The sequence below is a fragment of the Capsicum annuum genome, chromosome 11 (assembly GCF_002878395.1).
Source record: "Capsicum annuum cultivar UCD-10X-F1 chromosome 11, UCD10Xv1.1, whole genome shotgun sequence".
Taxonomy (NCBI): Eukaryota; Viridiplantae; Streptophyta; class Magnoliopsida; order Solanales; family Solanaceae; genus Capsicum; species Capsicum annuum.
Genome location: NC_061121.1, coordinates 12,450,273 through 12,465,751, shown reverse-complemented (window position 1 = coordinate 12,465,751; position 15,479 = coordinate 12,450,273). Strand labels below are relative to the sequence as shown.

Genomic DNA, 15,479 nt, shown 5'->3' with positions numbered 1-15,479 from the left:
TGCATATATAATTCATTTTTAAAACATAGTATAACAGCTATAAATAATAAATATTTTTTAAATATGATATAGTTGGGTAATAAATAAAAAGTATATTTAAAAGTAATAAATATTTTATAAAAAATACTCAAAAAGTAATTATTCCTCCTGTTGTATACCTTCATTGGGCTGCGAGCCCAAAATTTGGTGCAAGTGGACTTTGTTTTGGGCTTAATTAAACAAAGGAAAAATGAAGAAAAATATGAAACAGAACAAAAATCTTGGCCCATGCAGGTCTCGAACCTGCGACCTTCGCGTTATTAGCACGACGCTCTAACCAACTGAGCTAATGGGCCAATTGTGATAATAATTCTAATAATTTTAGTTTTATTGATGATGGGAATGGCATTCAGTTTACACCCCAAATGATTTGGTTCCCTTTTTGTAAGTCACTCTATATTAATCACTAGAGTTGATATGGTGATTTAGCACCATGACCCTTAAGCAAGAGGTCGGGGGTTTGATCCCCGCCTCTGACGAATGGAGCAAACTCTGTGGCCAGTTCCCTACCACTTAGTGCGCTGACACAGGAACGAAGGATTAGTCTCACGACTGCCGGGTGTGGGGATACCTTGGGAAACAAAAAAAAAAAAAAAGTCACTCTATATTACTTTCGGTCCATTTAAATTGCCGTGTTTACTTAAAATAATTAATTCAAAATAATTGTTATTTTTAAAGGTTATTAATTAATTATTTATTTTTAAATGTTACTCATTACTCCTCTGATCCATTTTAGTTATTTTTTTCTTGATTTTCATCTGGTGCTCGATCAACTCTAGATTCACCACGAGAAGTCTTACGTTGGGGTGTAAAAAACTTCTTAATAAAGACGACTTCGTATTCAGAATGACTTAAACATCAAAATCTCTAATTAAGATTGAGGAATACACATTTTAATTATTGTGCTTACTAAAAAACAAAGTTTTTGTTACAAGAAATAAATGAAAAACAACCAAACGGCTAATTATAGTAAGAAAACGATTTGTACAATTTTATCGTGGACCCTTTTTTCCTTCAATCAATTTTTTGTTTTTGACTTCATGTAAATATAGTTAATGTTCTTTTCATTTTAATTTGATATAATTTGATTGAACACGACATTTAATAAAGAAAGAAATACGTTTAAAACTTGTATCCTTTTAACGTATCATAATTCATATATAACATTTCTACGATTACGAGACTGAGGGGTCGTTTGGTAGAGTGTATCAGAATAATGTAAAATATGGTGTAGTAATAATACTTGTATTAGTAATGCTTGTGTTAGTTATGCTTGCATTTTTCTTATGCAGTGTTTGATTCGATGTATTAAAAAAAACATGAATTACATAATTTCTAAAAAAAAATTTGAGGGGTAATAGAGTCTTTAAGCATGTTAATGCATGCATTAGATTCATTGCATTACTAATTCCATGAATTTTGAGGTATTAGTAATACACACCTCAATACACACATAGGGTAAAAAGGTATATCAAACAAGGTACTACTAATACACATTAAACTAATGCATGCATTAACATTTTAATACACTCTACCAAACGACCCCTAAAATTAAGATATTTGGTTTGATAGAATTTTGCTATTTTGTTTTTTTTTTTTACGAGAATTTTCTTTTAAAGAGACAACTATATTGTCTGTATTTCTTATTAATTAACTCTACCATTAGTAGGTAGGTACTGCCTAGTATCTTTAACTTTGCTTTGTCCTTGGACAATTTCTAATACAATTAAGGGATCTTAATATTTTTACTCCGATTAAAAAAAAAAAAAACTATCCGCGAAGTATTAACTTCATTATTATAGTAGTAAGTGCAGTTTAATATTCCCCCGTCTCAAATTGAGATGACACATTGATTAAGAAAAATAATTAATAACATGGCTAGTTTACCATAGTATCTCTATTAAATAATGTTTACATTTTAATTTGAAGAAAAAGTAATTAATGCAAATGGTCAATATGGAAAAAAGATTGTGTCTCTTCTTAATTAATGAAAAAAGACAAGTAAAATGAGAAATTAAATTAAAAAATTTGGGACGGAAGGAGTACTTTCTTCGTCGCATTTTATATGACACTATTTAACTTTGACACGGTATTTAAAAAAAAAAAGACGACTTTTGAAACTTGTGGTTTATGATGATTCTTGAATAATTGTGTGGTTGTAAATTGTTTTACCAAGGGGAAAAGGGGAATTTAAGATTAATTTTTTCAAAAATATTCCTCAACCTTTCCTACAAGCCAAAAAAGTGAAATAATTATCCTTCACTACATTTGTAAAGAATTTTGTACTAATTACTCTACTATACAATAGTCCCACAAAGTTCACAAGAAAACGAATAAGTACTAATCTATATTTTATAAATTTTAGAGGGCATAATTATATTGTACAATAATTATGTTTAGACAGTGTACGCTTCTAAGTTTAATTTACTCATTGTAATAACAAAAATTAGTTTACTAAAGTGACTTTGTTGTTAATTACTAATTTTATCGATTTCAATTCGAATAACTAAAACAATTAGATGGTTGTCACTTAGAGACAAACAGAATATTACTATGTTTATGTTGATAATTTGATTCCTTTAAGGTATAAGATTAAATGTTAGTTTGATTCCCCTCTAAGTTTTAAATTGCATGTGAAACTCCTAGCAAGTGCACATATGCTACTTTTTCTTTTTCATAAACTAAAATTCTGGTCAAATTCTAGAAAGAATATATCTAACATTTTCCCAATTCTTAATGATCATTTTCTAAAGCAAGAACATTAAGGAGAAAGCAAAATATTCTTAATTAATAAGAAAGCAAAGATGAACTATATATTCGGCAACAATTTTGTGTACGAATTTTGCTTTTAAGTAAATAATTTTTGAATTTATATTCGGTATAATCATTTAGTATTTGTTACCTACTGATCCGACTAAAATAAAAATGTATCGCTAATTCGTACTCCAAAAAAATTATTTTGTATCGAAAACTCAATATTTTCTCCAACTCCAAAACAATGGATACTTGTAAAGAAAAAGAGGTACAAAAATATTAATTAATAGATGGGGTACCTAATTTTTTTTTTCTTTCGCAAATATCTTATTTTTCAAGTTATTAATCTACTTCGATATTTAGGTAGTTACAAGTTAAACGAACACATTTTACCTAGGGTCAAAAAATTTTAAGGGATGCAAACTTTCGAAAAAAATGAGAAATAAGGTCCAATACCTGAATGAAGTACAAATCACTTTGATAGATTATGTTACATATCTAAAACAGTTCGATTTTTATATATGATAAAATTTTGTTAAGTTGAGGAAAGGAAGAAGTCATTGTAAAGGAAGACGACATTGACCATTTCCGCTGCCTGCCTTCCCCGGTTCAAGGTATGGGTTCTTTCTCTATGTTTGAAAGTCCCGGTGTGAACTCCCCTACTGATCTGACTCCAGCAAGGAAATTTTTTTTTTTTATCAAAATTCTAAAAGGGTATATCAAAATTGAAAAATATCAAAACGGACAAGGTAAACATACATGATTATCTTGTCCATTAAAAGTTAACGCGTTTGGTTACATGCTAAAGTGTAAGGTAAAATCATGATTTTACATTACAAGTAAATGGACTCGCTTACCTTATTATATTCTTTGACTGAAAAAGTTGGTGGGGGTTGAGAATTTAATGACACCAATGTACTCCCTCCATTCATCTTTATTTATTCACTTTTCTATTTTAGATGTCCAATAATATTTGTCCAATTTATAAAACTAATGGCTAATTTATTTATTTTTACTTATTTTACCCTTGATATTAAATACAATACATCACTCATTGCATTTTTTTTAAATAAAAAATTTATTATATATTCAAAGGGTGATATAGTGAAATCACCCATCTATTTATTGTTTCATAAGACACATGTCAAGTCAAAAGTGAACACATATTTATAGACGGAGAGTATTTAGTGAAGAATTTATTTCAACTTTAGTGCAAGGTAAGGAGACTATTTTACCTTACAAGGTAAAAATTATTATTTTCGGATACACAAAAATCTGTATTTTGGCAAAACAATTTCAACACAAGTTCAAGAATAAATCAAGAACACTTATGAAATTTCCAACACCTTCAACACAAGATCAAAAATGACCTTTCAAAGAAGTGTGTTTTCAGTATTTCAAAAAAAAAAAATAGATCAAGCAGAAAAAATCAAGTCATCTGAATTCACGGAGTATGTCCTTAAGGAAATAATTTCCCTCAAGTACCTGAGGTTGCGAATTTTTTTCTCTCAGGATAAAATGACATAACAATCTGACTGTAGTGGTACCTCAAATGATCGGATTCTCTTCGAACTCACTCAACAGTTAGATGATCACACAAAGTATTTTAGAAGACAAGAAATGTTTTCAAGTGCAGAAAAATTCGTACTAAACTTGTGGAAAAATATAGGTTTATATAGTCATTAAGTGCCCTTTTCAAAAGGTGACAATGGTTCACCGGAAAGGTGTATCCTTTCTGAACAGTCATGTCTGTCCATTCGAAAGAGTGTACCCTTTCCAAATAGCCACAACCATCCAAACAGTCATATCTTATTCCGAAATAGTATGTCTTTTATTCGAACAGTTGTGTCCCTTTCAAGCAACTTTTCATTTTCCATTCACACCAATTGAACCCAACAATCCCCCAAATGAATAGGGAATGACTACTCTTTGTAAAACTTAACGGATAAGTATGTGATCATCAAGCAAAGACTGATTGCATCTGGATAAGTAGGTTTTCCTTTGAACTTTTCGTAGTGAACATACATCGTATGCACTCGATCAATCGGTAGATTTGATATCTTTGAACCGTCGAGCTTTAATGTACACCTAGACAACACATGTCACACAACCAGCCTTTTACCGTTTATAGTTCTCACGGTTTTGTTCGTTTAAGCCATGAACACATCCTGATCTCATGAGAGCTTAGAGAATAGGCCTTTACTAACATTCTTCTTGAAGAGGCTTCCACTTCGCCCTCACATAGGTGATTTCTAAACGTTCAATCCTATGGATTAAACTATATGGCCAAATTATCAAATTTAGATAATCATTAAAAGACTTCACACCATAAGTCTTATCCTTGTTTACCAAGCATTGTCTACATCATTAGAATGAGTTAGGTAAATTGACAATGTTGAATCTGTCAGACACAACTTTGTTTGATCTCCTTGAACCTAGCTCTTGGGATCTCCAGTTTGCTAGGTAGAGTTACCGTCATGCTGACTTGTCCTAGGCCGTAAACTCATTCCCTTGGATGCTCTCTCAACTCCTTCTCTAGTAAGGTCTTTTTTAAGTGGATCCGACACATTATCCTTTGACTTCACATAGTCAACAGTGATAATTTCACTAGAGAGAAGTTATCTAACAGTATTTTGTCTCCGTCTTATATGATGAGATTTACCGTTGTACATCATGCTCCCTGCCCTACTTATTGTTGCTTGACTATCATAGTGTATACATACTGGTGTCACTAGTTTGGGCCAATAAGGAATATCTTCCAGGAAATTTTGAAGCCATTTTGCTTCTTCACCGGTTTTATCCAATGCAATAAACTTAGATTCCATTGAGGAGCGAGCAACATATGTCTGTTTGAATGATTTCCAAGAGATCTCTCCTCCACCGATAGTAAATGAATATTCACTCGTGGATTTTACTTCATTTGATCCGTTGATCCAATTTGTATCACTATGTCCTTCAATTATCGCGAGATATTTACTATAATGCAAAGCATAGTCTTGAGTGTATTTAAGATACCCCAAAACTCTTTTCATTGCCACCCAAAGAGTTCTGTTGGGATTACTCGTGTATCGACTCAACTTACTAATAGCACATGCTATGTCTGGTCGTGTACAATTCATTATATTCATTAAACATCCCAACGCTCTTGTGTACTCCAATTGTGAGTCACTTTCACCTTCATTCTTTTAAAGTGCGAAGCTCATATCCAATAGAGTTTTGGCAATTCCAAATTCCAAATGCCTCAATTTATCAAGTACCTTTTTGATGTAATAAGACTGTGACAATGTCAATCAGTATGGAGTTCTATGGATTCCTATTCCTAAGATCACATCCGCAACTCCAAGGTTTTTCATATCAAACTTGCTCTCGAGCATTCATTTTGTAGTATTTATGTCAGAAATGTCTCTACTAATAATCAACATATCATCTACATACAAACAAACAATGACTTGGTGATTTGGAGTGTTTTTAATGTAAACACATTTATCACATTTATTTATCTTGAACTTGTTTGCCAACATAGTTTGGTCAAACTTCGCATGTCACTGTTTAGGTGTTTGTTTTAGATTATGAAGTGACTTAACAAGTTTACACACCTTATTTTCTTTTCTTGAAACCACAAAACCCTCAGTCTGTTCCATGTAGATTTCTTTCTCCAATTCTCCATTTAGGAATGCTGTTTTCACATCCATTTGATAGATTTCAAGACCATATATCGCCGCTAAGGCAATTAACATTCGAATTAACGTTATCCTTGTTACTGGCGAGTATACATCAAAGTAATCAAGGCCTTCTTTCTGTTTGAAGGATTTTACTACAAGTCTTGCCTAGTATTTGTGAATAGTTCCATCTTCCTTCATTTTCCTTTTGAAGATCTATTTAGAACCTAAAGGTTTATTTATTAAAGGAAGATCAACCAATTTTCACGTATGGTTGCTTAAGATTGAATTAATCTCACTTTTGACTGCCTTTTTCCAAAAGGATGAATCCGAAGACACCATCGCTTCTTTAAATGTTTGAGGCTCATTTTCTATGAGAAATGTTATTAAATTCGATCCAAACTAAGTTGATGTTTTTTGACATGAACTACGTCTTGTATTCTCATCATTATGTACATCCTCACTTGGTTCATCTCGAGGTCGTTTAGACCCCCCACTAGACTGTTCATGTCTAGTTTTGTACGGATAAATATGTTCAAAGAATTCAGCATTATTTGACTCAATTATTGTGTTTTTCATTGATATTCGGATGTTTGAATTTATGAAACAAAAATCGACATGCTTTACTACTTTTAGCATATCCTATGAATACACAGTCCACCGTCTTAGGTCTTATCTTTACCCTTTTAGGCATAGAAACTTGAACCTTCGCTAGACACCTCCACACTTTGAAATATTTCAAGTTGGATTTCCTTCATTTTTATATTTCATATGAAATTAATTGTGTCTTACTATGGGGCACTCTATTTAGTATTCGGTTAGCTATAAGGATAGATTCCCCCTATAAGTTTTGTGGTAAACCTGAACTTATAAGTAAGACATTCATCATTTCCTTCAAAGTTTGATTTATTCTTTTCGCAATTCCATTAGATTGAGGTGAATATGGGTCCGTAGTTTGATGAATAATTCCATTCTTTACACATATTTTCGTAAAGGGAGATTCATATTCTCCGCCCCTATCACTTCTTATAGTTTTAATCTTTTTCTCTAACTGATTTTCAACTTCTATTTTGTATTGTCTAAACGTATCTATTGCTTCATCCTTACTGTTTAGCAAATAGACATAACAATATCTGGTGCAAACGTCAATAAAAGTTGTAAAATACTTTTTTCCACCATGAGATGGTGTTGACTTCATATCACAAATGTCAGTGTGCATTAAGTCTAAGGAATTGATATTCCTTTCAACGGACTTATACGGATGCTTAGCATACTTTAATTCCACACATGTTTGACATTTTGATTTATTGCTTTCAAAGTTTGGCAAAACTTCTAAGTTAATCAGTTTTTGCAATGTTTTGTTATTGACATGTCCTAATCGTTCATACCATAAATCATAAGATTTAAGCAAGTAAGCAGAAACTGAACTCTTATTGATTTCGACATTCATTCCATTCATTTTGAATAGACCTTCAGTGAGGTAGCCTTTTTCTACGTACACTTCTCATTTACTAAGTTCAATTTTCTTGGAAATAAATACATATTTGAATCCATTTTTGTCAAGAAATGATACAGAAATTAAGTTCTTCTGTAACTCCGGTACATACAGAACATTGTTCAAAGTCAACACTTTGTCTAAGGTCATTTTCAGACAGACTTTTCCTGTTCCTTCAACTTTTACAATTGCGGAGTTGGCCATATATATCTTTTTTTTGCCCTGAGTCGGAGCAAAACAGCAAATAACTCATTATTAACACAAACGTGATGGGTGCCACCGGAATCCATCCACCATTTTTGAGGATTTTCCACCAAGTTGCATTCAGTCAGCATGACACACGGATCGTCCATTTTTTTCTTGGATTCATCCATATTTGGTCGGTCCTTTTTTTTTCCTTTCTTTGGGACACGACAATCTGTTGACTTGTGGCCAATCTAGCCACAGTTAAATCATTTTTCCTTGAACTTCTTCTTGGGTTGATTGCTTTCCTGTCTAACTTTCTTTTGCTTTTTGGAGTTGTTGTGGTCGTCTTCTATAATATTTGCTCCACTTATTACAAAATTTCCTTTCGACCTTCTTTCCGCAGTTTTGTTGTCTTTTTCAATGTGCAGTCTCACTATAAGATATTCGATTGTCATCTCCTTTCGCTTATATTTCAAGTAGTTCTTGAAGTCTTTCCACAATGGTGGTAACTTTTCTATTATTGCCACGACTTGAAACGCCTTGTTCACGACCAAACCTACAATTAAGTTCATGTGAACATTAAGAATATTTTTAATATATTCAACTAAGATATTTGTAGACACTTAATTTTATCCCTCCCGAAGTCTAATTTTATTCATTTTTAGTTCACCTTACTCACCATCTGTCCAACCCCATGTAATTATATCCCATAAAAATATAAAAATAAACAAAAAATACCTCTAACTAATTTATCTTATCCTAACAACCTACCCAATCAAAAGCTTCCACCTCCCTATCCACTCACATTTTTATTAATCGGTAGGCAAATTCTAGATTTTGGGGTAGGCAACTCGTAGGAATCTAATCATCGAATGTTTAAATGTTTATGTTTGAGTGATTTTTTTCATTTTTATCGTATTTCATTAAATGTATTCGTTTAGCCGGGGAATTCCCAAAGGCTCATTTTATTTATTCATCAGGGAATGCCCCGACGTATCATGTTGGCAGCAAATGATCGTGATGAAGGCCCGAGGCGTCGGGTAGAGCATTAGTATAAGATTAGTTTAGGATAGGATTTACATTTTCGCATTTTTTCTATTTTAGGACTGTATAATTGGACCGGACACTGAATTTTGGATTGTTTTATGTTGTGTGCTTGATTGATTGTTTTATGTGCTTTGTGTGGTTTATGCACTTGTAATATCAAATTAGCCGATACGCTCCACCAAGCGATCGTGGTCGAACCACGGGATTGAGGGGTGCCTAACACCTTCCCCTCGGTCAACAGAATTTCTTAGCCAAAATCTCTATTCGCAAACCAGTTTTAAAAGAGTCAAAACAGTTTTTAAAAGGATTTTCCAAAGGTGACTTGGCACACCGGATTATGTCAAGTGGCGACTCTGAGTTTAAATGTAAATAATCCTTTTTCAAAACAAATTATCAATCTTTTGTCACTTTAAAAATAAAACCCTTTCAGACCGTAAAATGAATCTTTTGGGAGTTAAAAAAAGGGGTGTGACAGTATTCATCAAAATCATACCTTCCGCGAGGAGATCGTGGATGATAACTTGCAGTTCCTGGACTTGCGATACAACAGACTTGCTGTCAATCATTTTAAATTCTAGGAATCGTGCTACGAAGAACTTTTTGGTTCCCGCATCCTCAGTCTTGTATTTTCTTTCCAGTGGGCCCCATAACTCCTTTGCCGTCTTCATTCCACTATACACGTTTCTTCTTGGAGACCATTTAGAATGTAATTCCTGCATAGGAAATCTGAGTGTTTTCACGCCTCTCTAACGACAAATTTCTCCTGATTCGAAGTACTTTCGGGCACCTCTGGAGCGTCTTCAGATATGAATCTTTGAAGACATAGAGTTGTAAGGTAGAAGAACATTTTCTGCTGCCACCTTTTAAAATCAACACACGTGAATTTTTCGGGTTTCTTCGCTGGTGCCATTGCCTACGGAGCAATCGTACGACTCGTTGTGGCAACATTAGTTGTTGTCACAGTCGTTACAGTATCATTAACTTGACTGTCAGTAGTCATCTTCCTGTCACAAAAAGACAGTAAATTAGTATATCAAAATACTACTTATAAAGTTGCACCAACTTTAAACACCCCCTGTTTCTAGTTTAACGATGAAGTTTTTATGATTTTCAATCGTCAACCGAGTGATCTTTAACTTGAGATGAACAGAGGCAGATCTAGAATTTAAAGGTTGTGGGTTCCCAACTTATAATTCTTTACCACTAGACCAATAACATACTTTGTTTATGGGTTCCCAACTTATAATTCTTATATATTTACTAGTTTTTTCAATATAAATTCAAGAACCATACAAAAGTTACTGGGTTCCTGGGAACCCGCACGTAATACTCTACATCCGCCCCTGGTGATGAAGATTTTATTTCTTCAAATCACTATTTAAGTTCAAACGGAGTAGAAATCTTAAAGCTTTAATCCCCAGAAACCAAGCACTACAGATTATGAAAAAGAAAAAAACTTTAGTGAAAAGAAAATTTCACCAAACAAGCAAATTTTGTTTTTCAATTTATTTCCTTAAGATTGTTGTTTTCGGGTACACAAAAATCTGTACTTTGGCAAAACAACTTCAACACAAGTTCTAGAATAAATCAAGAACACCTACGAAGTTTCCAACACCTTTAACACAAGATCAAAAATGACCTTTCAAAGAAATATGTTTTCAGTATTTTAAAAAAAATTAGATGAAGCAGAAAAAGCCAAGTCCTTTGAATTCACGGATTGTCCTTAAGGAAATAATTCCCCTCAAGTACCTGAGGTTGTGAAATTTTTCTCCCAGGATAAAATGGCTTAACCATTCAACTGTAGTGGTACCTCAAACGATCGGATTCTCTTCGAACTCACTCAACAGTTAGATGATCACACAGAGTATTTTAGAAGACAAGTAATGTTTTCAAGTGCAGAAAAATTCGTACAAAATTCGTGGAAAATGCAGGTTTATATAGCCATTAAGTGTCCTTTCAGAAAGATCACAATGGTTCACTGAAAAGGTGTATCCTTTCTGAACAGTCATGTCTGTCCATTCGAAAGAGTGTGTCTTTTTCGAACAGCCACAATCATCCAAACAGTCATACCTTTTTCAGAAATAGTGCGTCTTTTACTTGAAGAGTTGTGTCCCTTCCAAGCAACTTGTCATTTTTCATTCACACCAATTGAACCCAGCAAAATTTGCCCCTTATCTTATTGATTTTCTTTTATAAACCACCCATTTCATTTATTTTTTATTCACATTACTTGTTTGTTACCTGTTTCACTCTTTTCATTCTCATTAGTTGGGTGTTTGTTCTTGTTCTTGTTCAAAGTGTATTTCATCAAAAATTCTGCACTTTAAGATATATTTTATTCACATTTTTATATAATTATTTCAATACCTAACAATATATAGTATTAATATTATCAATCATCTTTTTAGCTTACTAATTTGTCAAAAGTCTGTAAATTGAGACAATTACCAAAAATTTTGACGATACGAAGAAATAAAAATAAAGAATCATTTCAAATAGGAGTGTCACCAAATATTGGTTGTCTATTGAACGTAAAATAATTCGAATATCGACCAGAACTGACCACATCGTCTTCCGAATTAGTAATACTCATTTTACTCCTAAACAATCTTTTCAAACGATCATACTTGAGAGATAAAGAAAACGATTGTAACCACTAGAAGACGCCGACAATATTGCATCGAATCTCCATCATGCAAAACTTCATCACCCCAATGTACATTTACTCTTACCTTATTTTCATCCATCTTAAAGTAAGAAATGAATAAGTTATGAACTTTGACAAAAAAATAATTTAGTTGATGCAAATGAAAGAAACTGCACTCATACTTTTATATAGCATCATGAATTTTGAAGTTGTTACAAGGCAAACATGGGATCCTACCTTACAAGATGAACATGAGATCCTACCTTACAAGGTAAGACGACTTACAATCAGCCAGTAAAAGCCCTTGTCAGCGGTAAGTCTCATCTTGCAAACACTCTTTCCCTTTTTCTAGTCAAAAGATAAGGTAAGTGACTCCATTTATCTTGTAAGATAAAACCACAATTTTATCTTGCACTTTTTCAGTCAATCTTCCTTCAACAGATAAGGTAAGGTAAGGTAAGTGGGTTCATTTACCTTGTAAGGTAAAATTATGATTTTACCATACACTTTGTCATGTAATGGACAAGGTAATCACCTGTGTTTACCTTGTCCGTTTTGATATTTTTCAATTTTGATATGCCTCTTTGAAAATTTTGATTAAAAAAACTTACCCTTTAGACTTTAAACTCAATAAAACAATTCGATTTTTATATATGATAGAAATATGTTACATTGTCCATCAGAATTTTGTATTGATGCTTTTCTCAGGAAAAAAATGCACCATTTTAGTGTATAGTGATTTGTTAATAATTTTTAAGTGATTTGATTTTATAAAAAGTACTTTTTTTCTATACGTATAGAAGTTGAACTGTAAAGAAATTGCAAGTTTGTGATAGTGATTAAAGTGTTTAATTCAATGTATAATCCTTTTCAATTAGGAGATACAATTTAATTGCATTTTTTCATTACCCTTTATGTAATATTATTTATAGACTTTCTACACTATGTCCAATTTTGGAAAAATGGAATTCTATTCTAAATGGGTAATGCTGCCAACAAATATTATCTGGACTTATTTGGTAATCCAATTCGAAATTGGATTCTAACTTATAATCTAAATTTTATTTTAAATAGAAATCTATAATTTACTCACAAAATTTATATTTTCTGTAGTAATAAAGAATAATATTTTATTTAACCATCTGATGGAATGTTGGTTACAATTTATTCGCAATAACTTGTAGATAAATAATGCGGTATTCTTTTTTTTTTTTTAATAAATCTAAATCACCCTATGATATGTTTTTACTGTCAAATCCTAGTTATAAAGTGGCTAACTATGTATGCATATCAAATATTTTTGACTGATAAATAATCTATGATTATTTATTTTTTTGTCATTCTATTGCCCTGGCCAAGAACTTAATTTAGCCATTTACAATTCATAACATAGAGCTAAAATTTATTACCCAGAGTTGATAGGTTTCATCTTAATCAATTTTTAATTCCACAAATATTTAATCGTACCAAATACACTTTCAACCATTGTCATATGATCATAACATAGAGTTGATAGATTATCATAACATAATTCATAATATAGAGCTAAAACTCATTATCAAGAGTCGATAGATTTCATCTTAAATTTTTAACTTTACAGACATTTAATCGCACCTAATTGTGCTCTAACACTACTTTATATTAAGCTATAAAAAAGATGTGATCGTTATTGTCACGATCTCCATCGTAATGTCAAATCCAAAAATATAATGAACAACTTTATTATATCAATAAAAAAAAAATGATAATAAAACAAATACTACTGAAAAGAACTGCAAGAAATTTAAATTGACGGCGTAAATGAAATTTTAGTGGTTGATTAAATGTATAGTCCCTTTTCAATTAGGTGATTTAGTTCAATCGAACTCAAACACTATTAATGGTAGTAATTTTGTGTCAAAGTTACTAATTGAGATTCTAATAATGATATATCTTAAGATAGATAACATACACATAAAAGGATAGTTCGATACATAAAATAATTCATATATTCACGCAGGATTCGAAAAAAAGCCGCGCACATTTTAACTAAGTGACTTGGACAATCAGTTATTATAATATAAATATTAACGATTGTTTTCACGGCTCAAATATATAACCTATAAATCATACAAAAATAATTTTATTTTTGGATACACCAATGTTAACCAGTAATGCTTCAGATAGACAACAAAAATTATGTGTTATATCCCCAAATTAGTTGCACTCAAAAAAAAAAAAAGTGAAATTCTTCACATTTTCACCAAATTATAACTAACTTTATAACTAAATCAAATTATAACTAGATAACTTTAAAGTAGAAGGCTCTAATCTATTTTTTTTTTGTTAAAAAAAAAAAAGAAGGCTCTAATCTGGATAGGACACTTGGCAATCTAGGTGATTTTAAGGTGTCCCTATATTATAAAATAAAAAGGTATATTTAAGTTAAATAAATGTGGGAGACAAATAGCTTCAACCTTTAACAATTTTGTCCCACAATTTCTATATAGGTTTGGAATATGAGAAGTGATTGATGGCAACACGTTCAACAATTTTTTTTTTTTTTTTAGTATTGGAGTTAATGAATTTTTATAATAATTTAAGTTAATATAATAATAACTGAATTCACAAGTTAAATAGTTATAAAGATTTGTGAATTTTTAATATACAAATATAAAGGCTAAACAAAAGATAATAACTAACTTTACGTGCTCGCATTCTGTAAAGACTAGAAATTCACATCTCTGTATATGTCAATTTTGAAATACTGATAGCGTAAAAGAATATATTTATAATTTTAAATAGAACATCTAAAAATTAGGTTAAGGAAGACACATATGAAGACGAGTCGAGGCTCTCAACTTTTGAACTTACTAATTTTAAATTTATTATGAATAGAGAGTTCTTATTATTTATCTGATCATTTAGAAATTGAAATTGAATATCTCGATTAATTTGAATTTGCATTATAAAGATAACTATTAGGTTATGAAAGACACGTATGAAGAGGAGTCGAAGTTTACAAATTTAAAACGCATTAATTTTAAATTATTCTAAATAGAGAGTTCTTATTATTTATCTAACCATTGAGAAATTGAAATTGAATATCTTGATTAATTTAAATTTGCATCACGTATGAAGAGGAGTCAAAGCTTACAAATTTAAAACTCCCTAATTTTAAATTATTCTGAATTGAGAGTTCTTATTATTTATCTAACCATTGAGAATTTGAAAATGAATATCTCGATTAATCTAAATTTACGTTAAATAGATCACTGAAAAAGTAAAACGCTCATTATCAAAAGTTTTTTTTTTTTTAAAAAAAAAAAGTTTCTAATTAGGTCAATTGTCGTTTTCTTAGAGGGGGGGACTCCACACTAAATGCTTGAAACGTGGAATTTGACTTGACATCCAATTCTATGAAAAAGAAACATAATTCCTACTTATTAATTTCTACTTTTTCCTTTTTCTTTGGAGGTTATTCTCTTTTTCTTTTGGACTTTTATTTGGGGATTAATTCAACATAATTGTTTGATAGGTATCAACTAAGATGAGGGTCTATTAAAAATAATTTTTATATCTTTGTAAGGTAATGGTAAGATCTACGTACATTCTATTCTACCTTTTCAAATCCTACTCGTAGAATTATGTTGAGATGTTATTGTTATTGTAA

The 15,479-nt window shown here is 31.4% G+C and overlaps 1 non-coding gene across 1 annotated transcript; it reads right to left on the bottom strand.

The window, feature by feature from the left end:
• Positions 1 to 261: 261 nt before the first annotated feature.
• TRNAI-AAU lies at positions 262 to 335 on the bottom strand. Its single transcript has one exon. It is a non-coding gene; the product is annotated as a tRNA-Ile (tRNA).
• Between the last annotated feature and the right edge of the window lie 15,144 nt (positions 336 to 15,479).